At 38.6% G+C, this 24689-nt stretch overlaps 1 long non-coding RNA gene across 1 annotated transcript in view; it reads left to right on the forward strand.

Annotated features, from left to right (window-relative positions):
- The first annotated feature begins 1431 nt into the window (after positions 1-1431).
- LOC127171146 (uncharacterized) overlaps positions 1432-24689 on the forward strand; it is a 57108-nt gene continuing 33850 nt past the window's right edge. Inside the window, exon 1 of the long non-coding RNA XR_007828466.1 lies at positions 1432-1646. This is a non-coding gene — a long non-coding RNA (uncharacterized LOC127171146). The remainder of the gene's footprint in view (positions 1647-24689) is intronic.

Genomic DNA, 24689 nt, shown 5'->3' on the forward strand with positions numbered 1-24689 from the left:
TAAAGTGAACTATCCATTTAAAATGTTTTTTAAGATCTAGATCTGATAACTAGATCTGGGTTTTGACACAAACTTTACAATTCTGATTCTGATTTAAAAGCTTGTGATTCAATTCGATATTCAATTTAATTTGATATTAATTATTTTGGATATATATCAGGTAGAGTACATGCCAAATTTCTCAAGGAAGAAATTAATTCTGCAAAATATACAAGAGGATCAGTTGGTACTACATTACTATAATATTGAAGGTTAAAATTAAATTATTTATATACAAACACAAAAATTACATAAATTACACTTTCGATTACATGATTATATTTCCACTCCAATTTGTTTTTGCAATATAAACATTTAAATATTAGCTGTCATATAAGCTTGACAGATTTATTCAAACATAATTAAACATTGAAGAACAGTAAACATTATAATGAATAAGTTATATGTTGCAAATATTTAGAAAATTGCTCCTCTCTAGAGTTCATTTTTGTTTCAGTTTTCAGTTCATGTTTTTCTGAGCTAAATGTGACGTTGGATGACATTGTTTACAAGCTATTATTTTGACGTTTTTGCGAGGTTGAAACAATGATTGAGCGATTACATGAGATATGGATTTCAGTAAGTTGTTCTTTTTTTTTTAACATAACCTTAGATGTTTATTCATGTTTATTTCATGCTGAAACTGGTATTAAAGCAGTGTGCTTCATGCTGCTGTTTCTCTTGAACTGAGGCGCTACAGTTATCTGTCACTCCACATTAAACAGTGCCAAAATGGCATTTATTATTTGAAAACTGTAATAAAATGGTCAAAATTCAAAATCTGAGACTTTGTTTATATCAAAAGTAACAAAGTACAAAGCTTATTGCGATTTATTGGATGTAAGGTGTGCTAAAATATTCGGTTCATTAACTGAAACCAGGCTAGACTAATCGATTCTTGGGATTTTAGAATTTATATTGCTTTATAAAAATGAAAATACATTAAAATCAATATTTTTTACCCAGCCCTAGAATAGAAAATGTACTTAAATGCTAGGTATGTTAATTCAGGTCACGCTCGATACAACCAAGTTAAAATTAATGAAAGATCCTCAGTTTGCTATTTATGGCAGAACCATACGACAGCACAGCCCATGAGAGCCGGCACATTGCCAGAGTCTTGCCCTGATAGAGGCGCTCTCAGCTGGATGCCAGGTGAATGTAATTTTGAGTCCTCAAGAAAGATGCTTAGCATCACGGATGCCATCTTAATGAGAAGCATAGGTTTTGGCAAATAAAAAAAAGGAAGATCAGGCGTGACTCAAGGGCTAATATTAGGCCCAGACCCATGGTGATGCAAGTAACTTGTTTTTAGTTCTCCTGCTGTGCCCACCTCAGCACGTTGTCTTATTCTGCCTTCACACCTCCTTTGCAGTTTTGAGCACACCGCGAAGCCGCAGCCAGATCTTCTGCCGCCCTGCTAAAGGAGGCCCTGACATTCGCTGGAGACAGCCCATCAAACAGCCTGTTGCTAATTGTCCGCGAAGACCCAGATCACCCGTGTCACGCTCATGCGGAGTTGCTCGCGGACAGGCCTGTAACCCTGAGTGATATAGAGCCGGTCATCTTCTTCAACAAACTCTGATGGGAGAGAGATGGCAATGAAGGTCAGTGGCTAATTTTTTTGCTGCCGTGATGGTCAGTTAAACACTCGCAAGAGGATAAGAAGGAAACTGAGACAGAGAGTGTTTGTGGACAATAGTAATCTTGGACTAAAGCCCTGAGGGTGTTAGAGCAAACTTTCACTCAGCAGACGATCAATACCGAGAACATTCAGGTCTGGCAGTTTACAACTACAATAATGAGTTTAATCAGCACAACACGCTTCCTCAAGGAACCAAAACAAACAGTGCTGCTGGACCACCCCTGCCCTGCTTAAATGTCCCAGCCGCATTTCAGATGGTCTTAAACCAAATTATATTGCAAGAAATCGTTAGTGTGAAATTATTTTTCTTTAGCATCATTATAAATTAAAGGGATCATATCATACTTTTGTCTTACCTTCCACCCCCTTGTTGACCTTCTTGCTATTGCACCTTTAAGAATTCTATAGTATACATATACGTATATGTTTTGTTTGTGAAACGATTTGTTGAACAGTTTCAACAAATCAACTTTGATCCACTAGGTTTTATGGTTGGGTCAAAGCACATCTTGTTTGATATATGGACACGTCTGCCCAGTTTTTCAATAACAGCTTTTTTGCTAAGCCTGCATCACATTTTGACAGGTTCACAAAGCACTAAAATGTGCTTCACAAACTGTTAAGATTATGCTGAAACGGTCAGGGACCTTGTGAAAATAAACTTCAGCTCTCTTTTTTGAAAATCTGGATTCTTTGGAAGGATAAGCAGAGGGCAAGTACTACATGTAGCCAGGAAAGCACAAGATTTGATGGATTTTTCCACATTATTAGTTCTTTCGGCTTTTAATAATCATAGTATTTCTGCTACCTTCTCCTTTTTACTTTACTGTGACTGTGATCTTTCTCTTACTACTAAACATAGAGACTTCTGGAAGTTGTTTTTGTCTTTTTGGTCTGGGTTTTGAAAGACACAGTATGTTAAACACAGTTTTTCAATGCATTCATGTACTGATAAACATAATACTGTTTGTTGATATGATTTTGCATGTATTAAGATGCAGAACAACAGGGGGATGCAGTAGTTTCTAAAGCTTGCCTGGAAATGATATTCAAGTTCCAGCATTAGTCAGAATCCTACAAACAGCAGCATGACATTTATTCTGCCGTAAAATCTTATTTGTAATTCCAATAGCCATTAAGATGCATCAATTAATTATCTGATTCATTTAGCACCTAATAAACGTCAAACCTTCATTTGAGACGAAGATGTACTCCAGTACTGATTGCACCTCCGGTCTTTACCGGTAGCTTTTTGATCGCTCAGTATTTAATATTTCTGGTGACCTTTTGAGAATGACCAGCAAATCTGAGGCACATTCATTTTCTTTCTGGAGCAAATTTTTTCCATCTATTACCATTTGACATTTTGAGCAGCTCCGCCTAGCGTCTGCTTTACTGAGAGGGGTTAAACACAGGGCTTAAAGAAAGCGGCACAGTACAGCAGATTGTCCTTTTGTCTGTGCTGTCCCATCCATTTCAGCATTATCAGGTTAGGGAGATCTAACACGCTCCTGGGTTGCAGTGTTTTCTGCATTCGCTTTGGAACGTTTTCCCTGTGACCTTTCCCCATGGCTGGATTTGGCTGCAGCGTTTCCTTCTAATTTAAGCTTTTGGCAGGTGCTGGAGCTTCATTATTGGCGCTGCTCAGTCCCCCCTACTGTCCCCCTTGGATGCTTGTCTCCCAGGCAACTGGTCGGCCCACTAGGCACTGAGCCGCCCAGCACCAGAATGCCGTAAGAGCCATGTTTTTTGGTTATTGTATTTTTCATGCCTTTCCCTATCACGGAATCTGCATGGTTTACACCCATAATTCACCCCAACACACACACTTTTCCCTCTCTCTTGATCTGTCTGTGTTTCTGTGCCTCACTTCTCAATTCAGAACAACTGATGCTGTGTTTTATTGGCATATTTGTGCTTCATTGTTATTATTGCTCATACAAAGTGTCAAACTGTGGCATGTTGATAGTTCGACACTGCTTATGCTCTAGACATATATTTCCACAAAGTGTATGGATATTGAGGAGAGATTATGGTGACACATTTTTGTATAAAAAGCACCACAAATTTTAAAAAATGTTTGCTAATATAGCCAAAAAGAAATCAGTTTAGCATGTTTTCTCATTATCTAGTTAATTAGAATTCTGACTTTCTGTCTTGAAGTTCTGAGAAAAAAAAAGTCTGAAATGTGAAAATGCCACAGTTACCTTTTTTATGTTTTCATCCCGTGGAAAAAACAAGCTTCCATTGTATCTGGACCATGTGGCTCGGTCAGTATCTGTAATGCTGAGCGCAAACAGCTACTCTTTCTATCTCTATTCTTTTCTCTCTCCCTCTCCTTCATTTTCTTCAGCCTCTTTTCTCTGTGTCTTGTTCTGTTTGTATATTGAGACATAATAACATGTTGTCAAGTGCCTCGCTATGACAGTCATTTGCATATCTTAAATATGTTTTTGGGGAGCTGCTGAGATACTGACTGCTATCCATTAATGTTTCTCTTTTGCACACACTTTATCGTTCATCCCTCCTCTCTGGTCCTCCCATTTGCATTTTATCCTCACTGAATGTGTGTTAAATGTCATATCTGGATGTGTGGGATGTCGGGAGAGCAAACTAAATCATGTACTGCTTACATGCCTGCATCTTGTGTGTTTTGAAACACAATCTCCTTATGTTAATATACATGTATTTTGGTGTATGTGAGTATGTATATACATTATGTGTGTACAGTATGTGAAAACTGGGAAAAAGCCAGTGTTTAATTTTTAAGGTGTTTTACCACCATATACTTTTTATATAGAATTTAACTTTCTTAGAATAGTCTTGAGTTGAATGTTGTCTTTAAAAAAAACATCTGCCAGTTGCGTCAGAGATATAGCAGGGAATCTGCTTCTCACTCTTCTCTCCAAAACTGCCCACAGTGGTTTGATAATATTCAAGTCAGACTGAAATAGCCAGGGCAGATGTTGAAGTTCAGAACCGTTTTATGATCATCACACCATCTTTTTCACATTTTAGCATTGGTGTCTAAGATTAAAGTTTTAGCAGCTGCAGCTCTTTCAAGGATGTTGGCTTTGTGAAGTTCTCTGTGGTTGGTTTTTGTAGAAACAGGGTCTTGAAGGTGAAAACTGAAGTTTCCTGTCACTTTTCTGCTGTAGTGCTGTGTTCGCAGTCCTTCTATCTTATGTTTTTACAGTATGAAAAGTTCTATTTTTTTTTTTTTTTCAGAAAATCATTTTTCACAGATCTCTATTATATCAGAAAGTAAATGTCATCAGTTTAACTAGATGGTAGAAATTAGCATGTTGACTGATAGAAACTTCGGTTGAGTGTCCTAAAAGAGGAACAAAAAAGAGTAGCGTGAAGTGTTTATGAATTACAGATTGGTGTTGGTGGGTCAATATCAAGTGAATTAGAGGATCATCAGAAACAAAACCACAGAGTTTATTTAGCCGAAACAGACCTGTTTGTGTTTCATCTATTCCTGCGTGTCTCTCTTTGGGCGACAACAGGCTCTTCCACCGGTCCTCATTCCCTCACTGCCTCCGTGAGGCTGAATTACAGCTGATCTCTTGCCAAGTGAAAGCATCAGCCTGCAAATAAAAGATAATGGAGACCAAATAAACACTGAAGACGGTGAGCCGGGTCCAACCCGGTAGTCGCGGTGCCCTTACAGACAGACAGAAATGTGCTTTTAAATGGGCTGCATCTGCCAGGGCCGTTGGGCCATTTGGCAGCAGTTCTACTGGATTCATGGCTCTATTTGAAGCTAATTGGAGCAGACACCCTTAAAACGTAATAGTTATTACGATGCATTTACATGCAGACAGATATGTTGCCTAATAAGATGATTATAAATTCATTACTGATAAATGTGATAAAGACATACGACTGCAGAGGAAATCAAGTGACACATTTTAAGTTTGAAAAATATACTGTCACCATTTTTCCTTAGTGTCATTTAGTTTCTTCTTTATCAAGCTGGGGAAAGCTCTCTGAGCTGGAAATGGACTCATCAATAGGCAAATACGTTTGCACTCAATTACATGTTTGTTAAGCAATGAGATATGGGGCTAATGAGGCGTGGCCATTTTTGCCGCAATCATTTACGCCGTTGAGTTATTACCACGGTAATGACGTTCTCTCAATACCTCAATTAATGCCGGCTGGTCTGCTGTAAAGCGGCTGTAGGTGTGATGTGCGCACAATTGCCCACGCAAACATTTATGGGTAATGGATGGTCCGCCAGTGACTCATAGGCGAAAATGGCTCCCAACTCTCTGACTGTATAGACTTTAAGATCGATTGGCCGCTCCAACCTGTGAGATCCTTTTGCTCACTAATATGTTTAAAGTGCATCCTTTCACAGGTGATAGATAGATAGATAGATAGATAGATAGATAGATAGATAGATAGATAGAATTAACATGAACTAACAATGAACTACTGTATTTTCATTAACTAACATTAACAAAGATTAATAAATACTGTAATAAATGTAGTGTTCATTGTTTGTTCATGTTAGTTGATACATTAACTAACATTAACTAAAATGAATAAAAGTGAATAAAGCTCTCCTGCAGCGAATATATGCGTTTTTGTAAGAAAAATACCCATATTTAAAACTTAATAATCACTTTAATCTAGCTTGCGCCACTCACTGTTGTACACAGAAGTCACTCCGGGTGGATGACGTAATACGTCAGTGTTGTGCATGTGCCGCTCAAACATGAACGTGAACGTGCCATGGAGAAACCAAAACAAAACAACGGTCACGAATTAGAAGTACAAAACGAGGATTTGTAAACAAACATGTCCGAAGATTTTGATATAAACCAAGAGCGGACTGGTTTTCCTTTGCTTAAGTAAGAAACTAAATAAGAAACTTCCTTTGCTTCTGTAAACAAATGTTGGTTTTCACCAAACCCACAGGCGCATGCGCAACACCGACATCATGTGTCATCCACCCGAAGCTGCTTCCGAGTCCCCCCCCAGAGCACTTTTTATTATGGATGGATGCACTTTATTGGACTTGTTTTGGACTGTTGAAGAGAAACACCCACCTTGCCATGATAGAGCTAGAAAGTGTCAGGATAATTTGTAATATATTACTTTGTAAGAAGGAAGTAATATACACACAGAATGCCTTGAGGGTGAGTAAATAATGGGCTAATTTTTATTTTTGGGTGAACTAACCCTTTAAACCCTTTGAAAAATTACCTTCTACCTTGGCAAATAGCTGAAATGAAAGCTTTAATTTAAAGTACTGGTACAAATATATAAAAATAAATTAAAACTACATATAAAACAATTAAAATAAAAATAATAAATTTACTAAAACTACTACAACTAAGTCACCTTACACACCTTTTATAATGAATAAAACAGAGGAATCCATGCATTATGTTTGCACTGTGTGGATGGAAGCTTCTGTTTAGATTTGCAAATGTTATTAGAGCTAATTAAAATGCAGTTCACAGCTGTGGCTAGTATCATCTAAATCTTGTCTCACTGCATGAAGCATACATTCTCATGTACACACACATGCCAAGGGACCATATTCGTAAATCATGCACTTCTGTTCATTTGGTGTGTTCACTCTTTAACAGAAATAAAGCTGTAATATGTCATATAGATCTATGAAAGGGCACATGGTTTAAGGCACATCACTTTTTGTCTTGTATGCGGGGAAAGTGATTAAATTGTACTCTTTATGTTTCCATAGCCAATCTCTCTCTTGCACACACTTCTGCTTTACCAAGCTGATATCATAATTTCTTCTCTCTGTCCACAATTGTCTCTGTCTCTATCAGTTCCCGTCTTGTTTCTCTGATCTAACTCTCTATTCTTCTGTACCAAGTCATTTAATTTTTCCCCTGTCATTATTCATATTCTTTTCTCATTCCTATCTTTCTCGCTCCTCTTTCTTTTTCTGTATGGCTCCCTGACCCAAGGGAGAATTCAGCACCTCACTGTGTGCGTGTGTGTGAGGGAGAGATTTACTCACTAAAGTTCCCCCTCTGCCGATCTCCCGCTGTGCTGCAGTTTGTCTGACGGCTTGTTGTCTCCTCTGGTATTGCCAATTATTCTCTATCGAGGTGACCTAATTTTCCCAGTCTGGTCACTGATGTTGCAGCCATGTGTGAGGTGTGTGTGTTTAAGCTAGTATGACTTGAGTAAATGTGATATGTGTGTGCAGGGTCCAGAATTAACTGTTGTTATGTTGCTAAGTGCTAAATGCTTTTACTTGCCAGTTGGCTGGTAACTTTATTAACAAACCGCAATATAATGCATGGTTTAAGGTAAAATGAAAAGACTTAAATCATCAGTGATAATCCTCAGTGAATGTGTGTGACTTGCAGACCAAAAATGTTTTGCTCTTTATTTGAGCAAAAATACAAAAAAAAAAGTAAGATTGGTAAATATTATCACATTTTAAATGAACTGTTTTAACTGTTTTAGTATATTTTAAAATGTAATGTATTCCTGTGATTGCAAAGCTGAATGTTTAGGAGTCTTTAATACAGTTTTTCAATGTTACAAGCTCCTTCAGAAATCATTAATTAAAAATAAAAACATTTTACTGACCCCAAACTTTAAACGGTGTTGTGTGTTTTTATAGAAATAATTACATTTAGTACGTTTTCTTATTTCATCAGCCATTAAACAAATTTAATTTTAGACCCTGTGTTCATAAGATGAGACTGCATTTGTGTGGTCAGTGAAAGAGTAGGATGTGTGTGTGTGTGTTTAAGGATACGTGTTGCACCCGTTGCCCTGGCTACATTGCCTTTAGTTCTTGGCACCTCTGTAAGGAGTTGCTCCAGCCTGACAGAGGTGTGGTTTACGAGCACTTATTTTATGAACACTCTGGTGAATTACTTCAGTCTTGTAATGTATTAACACAAGCCTCTCTCTCATTCTATCCTCCTTTCTCCCCAGGCAAGGCAAAGAATCTTAAAGACTACAATGTAGCTCTTGGAATATATATTGCATCAATAAAGTAAGAAAAAAAAAAACCTAGCGACAATTTATCAATTTTAGCCGGTACCACTGAGGCTCTTTTGGCCGTGATGTGCACCTGTGTTTGGGGATTGAAACTGCTGAAGGCTCTGCTGCAGTGAGGCCACAGCACCAGGCTGAGTTATACCAATGGGCCCTCTGTGCTTCTATGCAGATAATTCTCCAGCTCTGCCTATAGATGCTTGTGGTTTAGGAGCAAGGACTGTTTATGTCTCAGTCATCCTTACTGTGTTGCAAATAGCCTCCTATATACCTCACAGTTTATATTAGCACTGAATATGACACCCATGTACTAAAGTGATAAAAAGAGTAATGATGGACGATTTATGTTTTGCGTCATCTTTTGAATTACATATAACCTGCATTAGAAAGTGTTTGCTGTGTATTTCTACCAAGGAGTAAGTTTTGGCATGTATACTAAGTTAAATATTTATTTCTGCTACACACTGAAAGTATGTACTTTATTGGTAAAGTGAAAATACATATTTCTGTGTATAGAATGCCAGTATTAATTACCATGAAGTTCCTTTACTTTAAGGTCAATATTTTAAAACCCAAACTTAATAATTTTGGTCTTGCATTAATTGCTATATATCTCTAAGTTAACTGAAAAACAGTCATTACAAAATCTTCTCTTAAAGGGATAGTTCACCCAAAAATTAAAGTTCTGTCATTAATTACTCACCATCATATCGTTCCAAAATTGTTCCAAAAATGAAGATATTTTTGATAAATTCTGAGAGCTTTCTGGCGTTCAGATGTAGGACCAGGATGGGCTGCACCTTGTTTACAAGCAGAAGGTGTAGAGGTGAAGAAGGTGTAGGGGAGGGTGGGGTAAGTTGAGCCAGTGGGTAAGTTGATCCACACCCTGTATCTTGGCAACTGTACACTTTTACTGTGATGTAACCATGTATTTTGGAATCACACATCATTTCTGCCAGACTGTGAAAAGGAGAAACACATGAGAGAAGTGGAAGGCACCCATTTACTGTTTTTGGCTTGTCAAAGTAAATTTTTAGCATAACAGGTGTAATAACTGTTACATCAAAGCAAATTTATCCAGGTCTAAAAATATTTATGATGCATATAGGTGATTAATTTTTTTCAAAATGCCAGCTATGGGGCAAAGTCAAAATGCTGTAGGGTAAGTTGAGCCAACACTTTAACTTACCCATAAGGCACTGAAGCTAAACTGGTATTATATATTATATATATATATATATATATATATATATATATATATATATGCCGACTAAAATGTTTATTAGTTTCAGTGACATTTATTCCTTCATTCTAATTCAATTTTTATTTAATTTTACTCAACAAACTCAGTTTAGTCTGGTCTTCAACATATTGTTTCAGAAAGGCAAACAATTAAATGTTGAAACTTAAACATTTGATTGGTTTTATTTTGTTTAAGTTAGCGTTAAGAAAAGAAATATGACTGTCTGTAAAATTAAATTAGATTAAATTAGTTTAGAAAAGATCATCTTTCAAATTCCACATGGGTTTGAATCAGATTCAGTCAGATGGTCAGTTTTTATGTCAGAATGCCAGGTCCTGCTTCAGCAGCACCACTAAAGTTATTTTTCACACTTTTTTCACAAAAAAATATTCTTGTAGCTTCATAAAATTACAGTTGAACCATTGATGTCACATGGACTATTTTAACGGTGTGCTTACTGCCTTTCTGGCCCTTGAACATGGTAGGTGTGTTGCTGTCTATACAGGGACACAAAGCTTTTGGATTTCATCAAAAATATCATAATTTGTCTTCCGAAGATGAACAAAGCTCCTACAGGGTTTGGGACAACATGAGGGTGAGTAATTAATGACATAATTTTCATTTTTGGGTGAATTATCCCTTTTCAATGCGGAAGGGGTTGTGAGCAATATGGACGCACAACTAAAATCTACTAGAAATAAGTTACAGTTTTGAATTAGCCACACATTTGAATTGCTCTTTCATTTTAAGCTGGCCACACCACACAGGAGCCTGTAATAGAATTTTAATTGGAATGATAGCAAGATAAATTTGCACAGGCAGTTTCTGGGAAATGTATTCTGGGAAATGAAGTGTTCTTCCACTCTCATCCATAATTCTGTCTGTAAGGCCACCTTCAAACCTTATGCCTGAAACTTCAAGACTTTTGAAGCCTTTTAGAAATACTGACAAGTCAACAGATTTTGTCTTAACAAATGTTCCATTTTCTTGTTAAAAATCAAACTTACTTTGGTCTTATCTGTTTGCATTCCTTTTAGAAATCCTAATTCTATTTTCAGCAGCGCACAAGCCTGCTAGAAATAGTATACCTAGTATATCTTGTACATTATATTTTCAACATATGATCTGGGATGCACTAATCTTGCATAAACATGCTTTTGAATGGATTTTATATGAACTGGTGTTTGTGTACTGGTGACAGACTGGAGGCTATAAGTCCTGCCTGGAAATATCAGCCCACTGCCTAAGCCTGCTGCCGCTGACCATTCCGTCCTCTAATCCTTCTGTATCGGCTGCCACAGCACTCTCGCCAGCATTTATTCCCCTTCGCTTTCGCTATCTCTCTCTCTTTTTTCCTCTTCTACTATCGCCAAATCATCTCCACATCTCTTTCCTCTGTCCTCTAAGCATGTCCATGCCAGCAACATGATACAAAACCACCCAAAACTGCAAATTTTGTCCTGAGGTCGACTGCCCTTTCCTTCAGATCCCTCGCGGATATCCAGCAGGCTAAGGCATATCCGCCAGTTTCAGTGTGCCATTCGTAGTCTGGCAAATTGGCCATTTTACTGTAGGGTCCGTCAAGGCCTATGAATATTTGATGGGGCCTAGCTGTTGATGAGCATGTGTGCTGACTCCCTTATCTTATTTGGTCAGGATGCCAGAATTATACTTCGTACCTCCAAGCTCCTGTCCCCAGGAGAGAGACAGAGGAGGAGGGAGGGGAAGGGATGCGAGTTGGGGGAGCTGTTAAGCCCTAACTCTGTGGTGGCTCCCTCTGGAGGGGGATTTAAGGGAGAAATAGAGAGTGAGCGAGCGAGCAAGAGAGATCATCTCAATCAGCTGAGCACTGGTGCGATAAAGAAAGGGAAATGGAAGTCAACTCTCCGACAAGACAGTCATTCCCCTCGGGTGGACAGAGGTTGAGAAAAGCTCCTGCACCTCTTTGGCAGGGACAGATAATAGAGAGGCACGAATCGTCACTACTCCCAATCCTCCACGTGCTCCGTATAGGGATCAGAGTGCCTGGCGTCTCCCAGGAGGTGAGGGGTACGGACAGGCGTACCACTGGGTCATGCTACTATAATAAAAGATGAAACTGTGACAGTGCCGTAAATGTGCTGGTGCCCTGGGGCTTAGAATGAGCTGGTATAAAGGCACCTTGACAGGTGAATTCCTTCTCGGTGGGTGAAAAACCTGATCCCTGGCCCCTGGATTTAGTCATGGTGCGGGGAGATGGATTCAGAAAGCCGCTTTCAAGGATGAGAGAGATGGAAAGCAAAGGGTTAAGGTGTGTGTGTGTTCTCGTGAGTCTGGTAGATGGAGCCGAGGTCCGCAGTTGGTAGCGTGATCACGCTGGGGGGATGTGAGGGTTTTTTTCTGTCCAGCTAGAGAGAGACGGTGTAGTTGTGCTACTAGCCTTCAGGCTACTGCAAATAAATGGATTTTCTTTTTCCATTTACCAATATCCAGAATCTTATTTTATTCCCCCTTCACAGGTGAACCAGGGGAAAATGGCGGTCGAGAGGGGGTGGACGAAGACATACTCTCATGGGCTCCATTGTTCCGATGCTCTGCAGAAATATATTGATCAAATGTAACTTTTCAGCCATGCGGATTAGTCTGAGAGTGCCCCTGCCAATAAATCCCTCCTTTACAACTTCCCAAGAGGTGCCACATAATCCCTCTGCCCTTGACCTTTGACCAGCGGCTGGCTATTCTGCGATTGTCCTTGTGGTTGTGCATTGTGAATTGAATTGAATTGAAAATACCTTTTAAAGTTCAATTTAATGCCTCAGTTTGAAATGAATTTAAATTGAGATGGCAAACAGGATGCAGAAAAGCACTTTGAAATTAAAGGGATAGTTCACCCAAAAATATAAATTACCCCATAATTTACTCATCCGGAGACAAATAAAATTAGAGTTATATTTAAAAATGTCTTTGCTCTTCCAAGCTTTATAATGGCGGTGAATGGGTGATATTCAATAGTCCAATAGAAGTCCAATAAACTGTGTCCATCCATCATAAAAAAGTGGTCCACATGATTTCGGGGGTTAATAAAGGCCTCCTGATACAAGTCTAGCATTTTTGTAAAAAAAAAAATCAATCAATATTTAAAACGTTATAAACCGTAATGTCTAGCTTCCGCTAACTGGGACGCACATACTGTACATGAGAGTGGCGTTCCAGTGGTTGACGTAGGACGTAGGCGTAGCACAAGCTCCGGTGAGAATAGTCTTGTGAGAACCAAGCTTTGTTTACAGAAGCCAAGGAGGATTCGGGGAGCCTTTATTAACACCCCAGAGCCATGTGCAGTACTTTTTTATGATGGATAGATGCAGTTTATTGGACTTCTATTGTACTGTTGAATATCACCACTCATTCACTGCCATTATAAAACTTGGAAGAGCCAAGACATTTTTAAAATATAACTCTAGTTGTTTTCGTCTAAAAGAAGAATTTCATATACACCTAGGATGGCTTGAGGGTGAGTAAATTATGGGATAATTTTCATTTTTGGGTGAACTATCCCTTTAAGAAGGCCAAATTACAGTTGATTAACTTACAATATTAGCTTGAAAAAGCCTTGAAAATGTCTATCTTGAAGTTTGAGGATTTATACAGCCTCATAAATAGAAGAACATTTCATCTCAAAATGCACTACCTGTGTTGAATTTCTTTGAATTACATTTCTGCAAATTCACCTTCTTATCACTCCAATGTAAATTCCCATTCTACTGATGTAGCCAGTTCAGCTTAAATTAAGAATTGAAATTGAAAGTCAGTTCTAAATTTTCCCCAACCCTCTTCCTTACGCCTCTTATCATCTATTCTCAACCATAAGGGTCAAAGTCCATCCCAAATAAAACAGTTTTCTACTCAAATGCATTATGCACACCTCTTTTTTAAAATTCCGAATCCATTCTGACCCCAAACCTTATAAAGGTGACAAAAGGAGGAGCATGTGCTTGCTGAAAGGCTTTGGCCTTCATCAGCTCTCTTCTAATCGAATCAGACTCTTCTTCGTTCAGCTTAATGTGGGTTTTTTAATTGTGTTACGGGCAGGGTCAGGAAGACGGGCCTCTCAGAGGCAATAACGAGGATACGGAGAAGAGTGTATCGACTGTTGACATTGGGCAGAGCTGGTACGCTCTAGGCGTTGTTATGGCAATAACCACATTAAGGCACATCTGGTCCAGGATGCAGCACAGACATTAGGACGGGATGGAACTGATGAGGTAGTTGAGAAGGACTTGAATCAGGTCAAGAAAGCATCAGACAAGACAAACGTGAGCTATTGCGTGGTTTCAAGAGCATGCTAACAGACATTGACCGAGGGGGGTGTGCTAAACCTGTCAATTTACCTGCCAACGGAATATGAATGATGCTTCTTGAAGCAGTTCTTACACAGAATAAGGCACTGTTGCCACTTTTGCCCGTCTGAAGCTCTGATTGATATTCACAGCATCGTTATGATACCCGCATACTAAACGATCGTATTAGCATATGGTCCTGTATTCAAGCCAAGGTCTCCTTCTCAAGGAAAAAGAGAGTTTTGGTTGCATGAAAGGTGAAGACACCCCACTGCTGAAATAATGAATACTAGGAGCTAAGGGAATCGATGGATATTAAGGCTCTGTCTCCCTAAACCCATCTAACTGCTGGTCTGGTGACGCCTACCATGCTTATCACCTGCAGCATGATGAACGAGGCTCCTACACTGCTGGGAAATTTCCCAAAAATCCCCGGTGCAATAGATTTTGTTAAAGGCTCGCCTGAGTGCGCACAAAGTCCAATAGATCTGCACTAGACCTTGACCATTACCCTGTCTGCATGTGCAGCACCCCGATTAGGCTGGAAGATTTAATACAGGGACTGGTATTTACCAATGATGACAGATATGAGGAAGGAGTCTCCAAAATGGGGCATTAAAGTGATAGCTCACCCAAAAATGAAAATTTTGTTATCATTCACTTACCCTTGTGTTGTTTCAGTGAGGTCCAAAGCAACATTGGACTCCAAAAGAAAAATTCTTTTGTGTTCCACAGAAGAAAGACAACTACCCCTTTAATAGATTGAGTTTCATGAAATAGCTTGTTTTGGCATGTCCTTTTGGTCAATGTTATTCTGTTGTCTTTAGGCGGGAGCAGATGAGTATGATTGGCATGCTGGTGTGTCTCTGCATTCGTATTGTGCCATTTTTGATGCCCTGTCGGTCATTTCGGGAGCCAAGTCCCTGCGTGCCATCACAGTACCCTTCGGAATCTGCTCGACATATGTCCCTTTGGCAGCTGGGTCCACAACTGTCCACCCGACTTATGCCTGCACCTCGGCAGCTGAGCCGCACTTCCCTGGGTCAGTGAGGATAGAGGTGGGAGACAAAAAAAGAAAGAGCCAGGCCATCAATCAGTTCTCAAGTCAGACAAATAGACAAAACAAAATTCATAAACGAGGCCCTTTATTGACGGCAGGTCTCATAACGTTTATCCGAAATCCATTTTGCCTGACCGTTATGTGAACATTAGGGATCATTGAGCATCACCTTAGCCATGCGTGAAGATTCATGCCAGGAGTTTCATCTGCAGTAGACGTCAAAATCAATAGCCAATGTCAGCGGCACCATAGCGTCTCGCTTCCTGACTCGCCTCTGCCTTGGATTCTGACTTAAGTCTTTTATGTCGTGACGGGATGGGCTGTAGATGTCAGTTCGTAGCATTAAGGAACAAAAACTGCAAAAACATGCTTGCACTTCTGTTACAGAAGTGCAATTCCAGCACCGATATCATGAATCTGAATAAATGGTTTTGACAGTGTAATCCATTTAAAAAGCTGGACACCGATGACATGCTGAGAGATGTATCCACTGTGAATGAAAGCGTGGCTCAGATGTTATTTAATCACACTTCTGGGGTCTGAATTGAGTTGGGAGGAGCGGGCGAGAATTTTGATGACAAGCATGAAAAACAGACTGTTAAAGTAAATTTGCAGATAAAGGAATTAAATGGCTCTGTTTTGAATTTTAAATTCCGCCCGTCCTTGTAAGGTGTGTTATCTACAAAGCCCTGATCAGGGCAGCGTGTGTTTGTGAGGTCTGAAGCCCCCCTGAAATACAGCGGTCTCTAAATCCACCCTGGATTAGCGAAGGTTGGGTTATGTCTGATTGGTAACATTGCTCAAATCCTTCCGCCTGCTCAAAAGCTCCCCAAAATGGGTGAGCTTTAGTGTCAGTTTGTTCCCTGAGCAGGAAAGAAACAACCCCCTGACCCCCCCTTCCTTTCCAAACCATGCCAGCCAAACACACTAAGAAGGTTTGTATGCCACTTGGAATTGAACTGACATGAGAATGCCTTTTAAATTCAAATTCAGTTCTTGAATTTGAGGTTACGTATACAGTAGTGCGTTTTAAAACGTATAACTTTTGTAATGGTTACACATTGCATTTACACTACTCCGGCATTTTCAAATTTCAGAAACACTGAAGACCCCGTTTTAGTTTGAAAACTATAGAGTTCTGTTTCAGTGTAAACGGACCAAAATGGACACTTTTGAAAACAATTGCATGACGTGTCAATGACGCTGTGCAAACACTAACATCATGCTCATTGTTGTCATAGATAAAATATGTATAGATGCCCAATTTGACCTCTCTAAGCATGTAGATGCACCCACCATCTTGGAACGGTGAACTTTATGTCATATACCATACTATAGGTTCACAGACCAACGGCTGTGCAGAATTGTGGCATTTTAAATATTCAGTGATTACTATGGTGAAGGACGTCAAGTTGACCAATACAATATGGCGGACAGCTTACGTATAGTGGCCCATAGAAACAGTCACTAATGAGACATCTATATATATCTATATATATCGTATATATATCTATAATTGTTGTACCTGCCAATGACTAGCAACCAACTTTCTGTTTATACTTTTAAACACAAGCACAGTGTGCATAAATGGTCATGTGATATGCATTTTTGGTTGTGTAGTGTGGACGGAGATATTTTCTGAAATGCAGTGAAAACTCCAGTGTAGATGAGTTCGAATTCCAGTTCAAATTCAGTTAACCTTTTTTGACTTTTAGTATGAATATGTTATCCTTAAAGTTATCTATAAGTGTGCTTACAGTCTCTAACTTCCGCCATCGTTGATATGAATCAATGATTTTTATGACATCACCCTGCACTTCAGCTTATCATCAAACTTTCTGTCCAATCTACCTGTGATTTTTGTGATCAAGAGAAAGAAACTATTTTGCATCTATTTTTTCATTGTATTTACTCAAGATTATTTTGGAAGGATGTGGAATTCTATATTAATAGAAATATGGAATGTATGATAGAAATTTGTATATTTGATGTGCTGTTTTATACAGAAAACGTAAATTTGAATGGCAAAGAACAACATATTATTCAATTGCTTATTTTGTTAGGAAAATACCATATACATAAGAAAAAGTTGGCTCAATCTAGACCAAATTTTTCCCTTTTTAATAATGACTTCACATCATATGTAAATCTTTTGGAACAATTAAAAAAAACAAAAAAGCACTGAAAACATTTAATGCTCTGAAAGCTTTGAATGTTATGTAATTTTCTTTTTCTCTCGCAGCTATTGTAATTTGACATGAATATGTAATACCTCTTGTTCTCATGGTATTGGAATAATAAAGCATTATAAAAAAATAAATAAATAAATAAAATAAATAAATAAATATAGAAACTTTCTGTCCAATCAAATGCTCTCTAGAATCCGAAGTGTCCAGCCCCCTACACTATAAATAGACGCTGAAGCTGCGGCTGAGATTGGTCATTGTTCACAGTGTTAGTATTTTCTGTATGGTCAGTGGCACGTAGTGCACAATGTAGGCGATAGGGATTGACTTAGACTGTGTAAATATGCTTTCGATTTAAGCAAATGAGGTCTGGTTTCACGTTGTGTCACGTGAACCGCGGCAGCGCACACAGGCTACTCCGGACTTTGACTTCAGTCCAGAGACACGATAGCACAGAGCGGATCATATGCGCATATATTAAACACTTTTAAACTACACAGCCTCAGCATGATTATGAATGGCTCTGGCCTGATCAGATATAAATGAAACGCTATTAGCTATTTTAAAAAAGGGGGCGGGCCTGCTCGATATGTCCCGCCCTGTCTTCCGGTTTCAATTAAAATTACATCACCACATAGAATAATGTTTCAAGGCACTTTAGTGGACGTTTAATTTCCCAGAATGGGTTATCTAACACGTCACTATCATGGTTCAACCAGTAGCATGAGTTTGAGGCAGGACTTTCTGTTTGTTTGAACAATGGCAGATGGGGCAGTATTTGGGAAACCTGTTTGGAAACAATATTACCACAATTCTTTTTGCACCCTCTAGTGGAGAAATTACACGCATCAGCTTTCTGAGGGTTTTTGATGATCGTGTTTTTCTTTTCAGCCACTAATCTGTTCGGCAAGGCCATCTCCTTTCTTTTGTTCTTCTTTTCTTCTTGAAGGACCACCAAACACAAAGCATTTCTGCAGTAATAATCTCTTGAGCTCTATTTAAATAAGGGCTTCATCGTGATACGCTACAGGCGATCTCTGCGAAGGGCTTTCACTAATTGATTAAATATTCATAAATAAATACTGCTTTAGAAAAAGCCATCAGGGCAGCTCATGTTTACATTTTTTTCCACAGGAGGAAACGAAAGAGTGAGAAACGAGTTGTTACACAGTGGAATAACAAAGAAAAGTGTGTTGTTATTTTTCCCTGCTAATTGATACAATTTCTCCTGGCAAATTAATTGGGCAGAAAATGTGTAATTGGCCCGGTGCATATCACAGAGAAGCAGGTCAGCAAGCTGGGTTTCACCCTCGGGCCTTCTCTCAGAGTCGAGCTTATCTTCCACCACGGCCAGTCAATATTTGATTTCAGCCGGGGCCTGGTCTTGGGCACTGACCTACAAAAGAGATACATTTCTTGCATCTGTCTCCTTAAGGTCCATTTTTTATTTCCGTGCTGCAGAGTCAATTTTTGCTCCCTGTCATGAGGAAATAAATAATTCCTAGGTCATGGATGGGGGGTGGCAGCTGTGGGCCAAAAGAGGGGGAGAAACCGGGCCGACGAACCTGGCTATGCGACTCACGGCTGGAGCTGAGACCGAGAGTGTGTGTGTGTTTGAGGGTGGGAGGACAAGTCTGGTCGAATGAGTTGATATTCTGCTGCTGGAACGAATGCTAATTTAATCAATGTGCTGTAAATCCGACTAGCTGCTGACTCATTTGTGACTGCTGCCCCATGGGGACTTGAACAAAAAGCCCTGCCATTGCAGTTTGCTCCCCAGATGCATTTTAAAACGCTCTCTCTCTCTTTTTACACACACTCGCAAAGATACACAGACGGATTTGCTCATATACATATGGGAGAGATATAGGCAAATACATGCTGAGGTCATGCACCTGCAAAACTGCTATTTGTATGTAATGTGTGTGTGTTCTTGTGTAAAGTGCTGAGTTGGTGACTTGGGGAGCACTGAGGTGAGGGGTTAGAGACGTACCTCTGTCTCCTTGGACCCATATGTCAGCTGCTCTAGATGTCCTAACCATCAATTTCAGAGTCTTCTCACAGCAAACACGTCTACACACACATATATACATGCATGCTTAATGGAGAGTGGGTACAGTGACCAATTGCTTGTCTGAATGATGAAAAATTATGCAGATCAGAGAGAAGGAAAGAAAACTGAGGGAAGGGGTTAAAATGATTATATCACAAATTAAATGTCTTTACATTTTACTTGTTTCTCCAAGATAATGCTAAGATTAAATAGAGGACAAATGTGACCCTGGACCACAAAACTAGTCATAAGTAGCACGGGTATATTTGTAGCAATAGCCAACAATACATTGTATGGGTCAAAATTATCAATTTTTATTAGGATATAAAGTAAAGATCATGTTCCATTAAGATATTTTGTAAATTTCCTACCATAATTATATTATAAAATATTTTTGATTAGTAATATGCATTGCTAAGAACTTCATTTGAACAAATTTAAAGGTGATTTTCTCAATATTTAGATTTTTTTGCATCCTCAGATTCCAGATTTTCAAATAGTTGTATTTCAGACAAATATTGTCCTATCCTAACAAACCATACATCAGTGGAAAGTGTGTTTATTCAGCTTTCAGATATGTAAATCTCAAAAAAAAAAAAAAAAAAAATTAACCCTTATGACTGGTTTTGTGGTCCAGGGTCACAAATGGAGATTGTTAATCTGCTACATTTTGCTTCTAAAGATCTCAACAACAGCCACTTTCACAGATTAAATTGCAGTAAAAATTGCTACATGCAGTGGCTTTTTGTCTTTTATCATATCGTTATGATATTGTATCATTACACATCATGGCTGAACTGTGTGATATTACCCAGAAATATAGTAAGACAGCATTTTTTAAAAACATTTTTGAATTTTCCTCATCACAGATGTACAACCAAAGTGTATTTTTAACAGATTTGTAACTAAATCATTCCGATATTTCTAACGTTTTAGCAGATGTCTTGCATCAGAGCATCCTGAACTCATTCTTAAACAATTATTCTTCTGACTTTAGTTTACATAAAGCATAATTGTGTAACTTTTTGGTGATATTACAACTTCTTTAGCTGATTTGCTGGTATTTTAATAACACACATGGCCTTTAAATAGTAGTGTTCTGTTAAATGAGAGAAAATGCTGTATGTGTGCACTCATACACTGCTATCAGGTAGCAAAATCTGAAATCAAACGTCAGCCCAAAAAATCTGATCCACATTTGATTTTCTATCTCGGTTTCCACTGTATCTCTAACTTGTGTCTTTTAGGAGAAATATCAAAGACAAGGTTGATATTTAAATGCAACGTAATTGAGAAGTCCATTAAGTCCTTAAAATTTTCCTCTGGGTTGATCAAAAGGAAAAACAAGAGGCAACGAGTTTAAGATAAAGTCTGAGGAAGAAAGAGAGTGAGATCAAGAAAGAAAGAAGACAGAGGAATGGAGAGTGGGGGGTGCTGAGGGATAATCCTGAGGGACAGGTTTTATGGCTATGTGGAAATTTATTTAGAATAAGTCCGCAGTACCCAGTGCGTGCAGACGTGGGGGGAGAACGAGGGACTTTAATTAATGAGAGCACGCTTGTCGCAGGCTTTGGAAAGGCTGCTAAATCACTGATGCAAATGGAATGAGCCTGAGAATACAGCCACGGCTGACTCTCTTTCCTCTCTCTCTCTCTTCTTTTGTCTGTACCTCATTCTTTATCTCCTACTTTTTCTCTCATCATTCTGTCTCTGTCTCTCTCTCTGCCCTCATTCCTGCACACAAATAAAGGCACACACAGACATATACACGTCTATAGATGTAGAAGGGAAAACATGTTACAAAACTTCTATTACTACATAGTTCTGTCAAACTTTTAATAGCCACAAATTTAACTATTGACATGAGATTTGGTCTGTTTCAACAGGAAGAGACCGTCTGACTTTTATATAAAATGGCCAAATAAAAATATTTGTGAAGAGCAATGCAGAAAAAGGTTTACAACTGCTTGTCAGTGGAGCAGTACCTTTAAAGGCATAACTTTGTACCTTAAATATCCCTAAAAGTTTCATTGTAGTACCATAAGCATTCATATTTACTATTATAAGGTACTAAATGCACCTTTTAGGGGTAGATAAATAAAGCAGTCCCTTTTAAGGATGCCCTTGCAGTGACAAGCAGATTTTTGCACATATTGTTTTTGACAGTTTATACAGGTGAACTCAATCATTTTTTACTTTACTTGCTGCTGACCTTGCCAAAAAACCCATTTAGTTGTTAAAGCTTACACATCTCAGACTGGCCAGTTGTCTAAAACCAGCCTTACAAGCTGGTAGACCAACTAAAGCTATGAGACAAGCTTGTTTACCCTTAAACTAATAAACCATGGTTACTATAGTTAAACCATGGTAACCACAAATTAACCATGGTTTTGCTACATTACTGTGGTTTTACAAATGGTAATCAACATGCCAAAAGTGCCATGGTTACTACAATGTTACTATAATAAACCCATGCTTAATTTTCGTAAGGGAATGATGATATGTGACCCAGGACCCAAAAAAACAGTCATAAGGGTTTTTTTTTTGTTGTTTTTTTTTTTTATTGAGAATTATACATCAATAAATAAGTTTTCCATTGATGTATGTTTTCTTTTGTTTTTTTGGATAGGGACAATGTTTGGCCGTGATACAACTATTTGAAAATCTGGAAACCGAAGGTGCAAAAAAAAAAAAAAATCTAAATATTGAGAAAATGGCCTTTAAAGTTGCCTAAATTAAATTGTTAGCTATGCATATTACTAATCAAAAATTAAGTTTTGATATATTGTATGTATGGTAGGAAATTTACTAAATATATTCATGAAACACAATCTTTACTTAACATCCTACAGATTTTTGACATTAAAGAAAAATCTATCATTTTGACCCATACAATGTATTTTTAGCTATTGCTACAAATATCCCCATGCTACTTGAGTCTGGTTTTGTGGTCCAGGGTCAACAAAAGAGTGTCTAAAATGAACTTTTGAATATTTTCAATATGCTTTGAATATTTGGTGCTATAAACCTTACAAACTTGGCAAAACTTGCAGCTAATGCTAATTGTAGCACCCCAATCTCTGAAAATTGCGTAAAACGAGATTCACACTTCTTGTTTTGAGACAGTTTTAACTGTTTTAAAAGCTAAATTGCTCAGATGATATGTAAATGCTAACAAAGCTAGCAAAACCTGTAATATATCACGTGTTTGTAATATAGCATGTTAAATATGCTTTGGTAGAGGCTACAGCAAATGAACTTTCCCACACTTATTTCACAAAAAAACTAAGATGTGAGTTGAAAATTGAGGAAGATGAAACTTGACTTGTGTGCTGCAGGCCCAAAGAGACACTGATTCCTCTTTTGTCTTCTTTTTTAGTCGTTGGCACAGACAACACTTCATCACATTTGTCGTTCTGAAAGGTCAGGGAATGCTTTCGGGATGTGTGGCATCCAAAACCGAAAACGGAAGGTACAACAGATGACTCAGATCTAGTGTTGATGTCTTGCATAAGAGAGCTACATCATTCTGTGAGTTACATAATGGGGTATAATGCTTTCATAATATCTGTAACTGTTGAAACATCTTACCCCTCTTTGACCCCAGGTACTGTGAGGACTGAGAGACGACATTTCCAGCGCTGTTGTCAAAAATGAAGCCTTTAGCCATTGGCCATGTGCTACATATAACTCACAAACACGCAGACTGAGGTCAGCACGGCCAAAATGGCCCCGTCTGTATCAGTGAAGTTGCCTGTCTGTTCACATTAGGTGGACCATGTGACTATGATAAAGTGTGACACAAAGTGTATCATCATGAAGGGAGGTGGATGGGGGACCAGAGCAATTTTTGTTGCCTAGTTCTAAGGGGGGTCGTAAATACAAGAATGATGTCATGTCTGCCATTGCCTCATCTGCCCCATTACCCCTCCCTCTAACCCTGTCTCACCCAATCATCCTTTCCAACTAAACCACTTTTAGTCCGACCCCCCTGACAGCATAAACTGCGTCAATGACAAACAGTCTTAAAACGAGATCTTTTAAAGTCCATCAGCGCCATATGATAGCATGTTAAAAATGCTCCACATTTTGACAGACGATTCAAAAAGCCTCAAACCCAATAATCAATGACTTTCATACACCGTGAAACATCAGTCAATCCCTCTATCCACCTCTGAATAATAGTCTGAATTGTGAAGGAAGGGAGTGAATTTAGGTCCCTCAGCAGAACTCTTTTGAAAATTCATTTTGCGGAATTAAATACACCAACACATTGTTCTGAAATATCTTCCCTCCCAAGGTTGTAACCATGGGAATCGAAGATCAGACAAGAGAAAGAAGCGGACTGAAAGGACCTGCTCACGTTTACCCTGGCCTGTCTGTCAATCAAAGAGACAGATGGAAGCATGCGTCCCTCTGTTGGCATATGTACACTTTTCAAGACCACAAAAGAGTCACCTTGCATCTCTTCACATTTTTTCTCTTGCAGTGGCCTAGAGGAAGATTTTATTCCTCAGAAGTTGCTCTTTCATAGCTCAGGGAGTGTATTGTAAATCTCATCTTCATCTGAGACTGTTAAAAATCTATTTTTTCTTAGAATCTGTTTTAAAAATGCCTTAGAAATCATAAAATATACTTAAAATAACAGGATAGTTCACCCCAGAATGAAAATTCTGTCATTAATTACTCACACTCATGCCGTACCAAACCCTTAAGAACACAAATTAAGATATTTTTGATAAAATCTGACCATTTCCGATCTTGTACAGACAGCAATGCAGCTGACGTGTTCAAGGTAGTAAGACATTTTTAAAATAGTCCCTAATTTTATGAAGCTATAAGAATACTGTTTGTGTGACAAACCGTAAGTTGTACAGATTTGAAAATTGGAGGGATGGTAGTACTCACATTGCCTACATGACCAAGGCTTACCCCAGTTGGCCTGACGGAGGCACTACAGCAATCAAAAGTACGAAATTGCTCATAACTCCTAAACCGCCAATCACAGGCTTAAGTGTCTTATGTTGTTGGAATCCTTGGCTCACGTCAGATTTTCAGGTATTTCGCATTTTTTGGAAACTCAACGTTTGCGAAAAAGTCCTTGGTTTTTTGCCCGATTGGAACCAAATCAGTGCAGAAAGA

The sequence above is a fragment of the Labeo rohita genome, chromosome 9 (genome assembly GCF_022985175.1).
Source record: "Labeo rohita strain BAU-BD-2019 chromosome 9, IGBB_LRoh.1.0, whole genome shotgun sequence".
NCBI classification, from domain to species: Eukaryota; Metazoa; Chordata; class Actinopteri; order Cypriniformes; family Cyprinidae; genus Labeo; species Labeo rohita.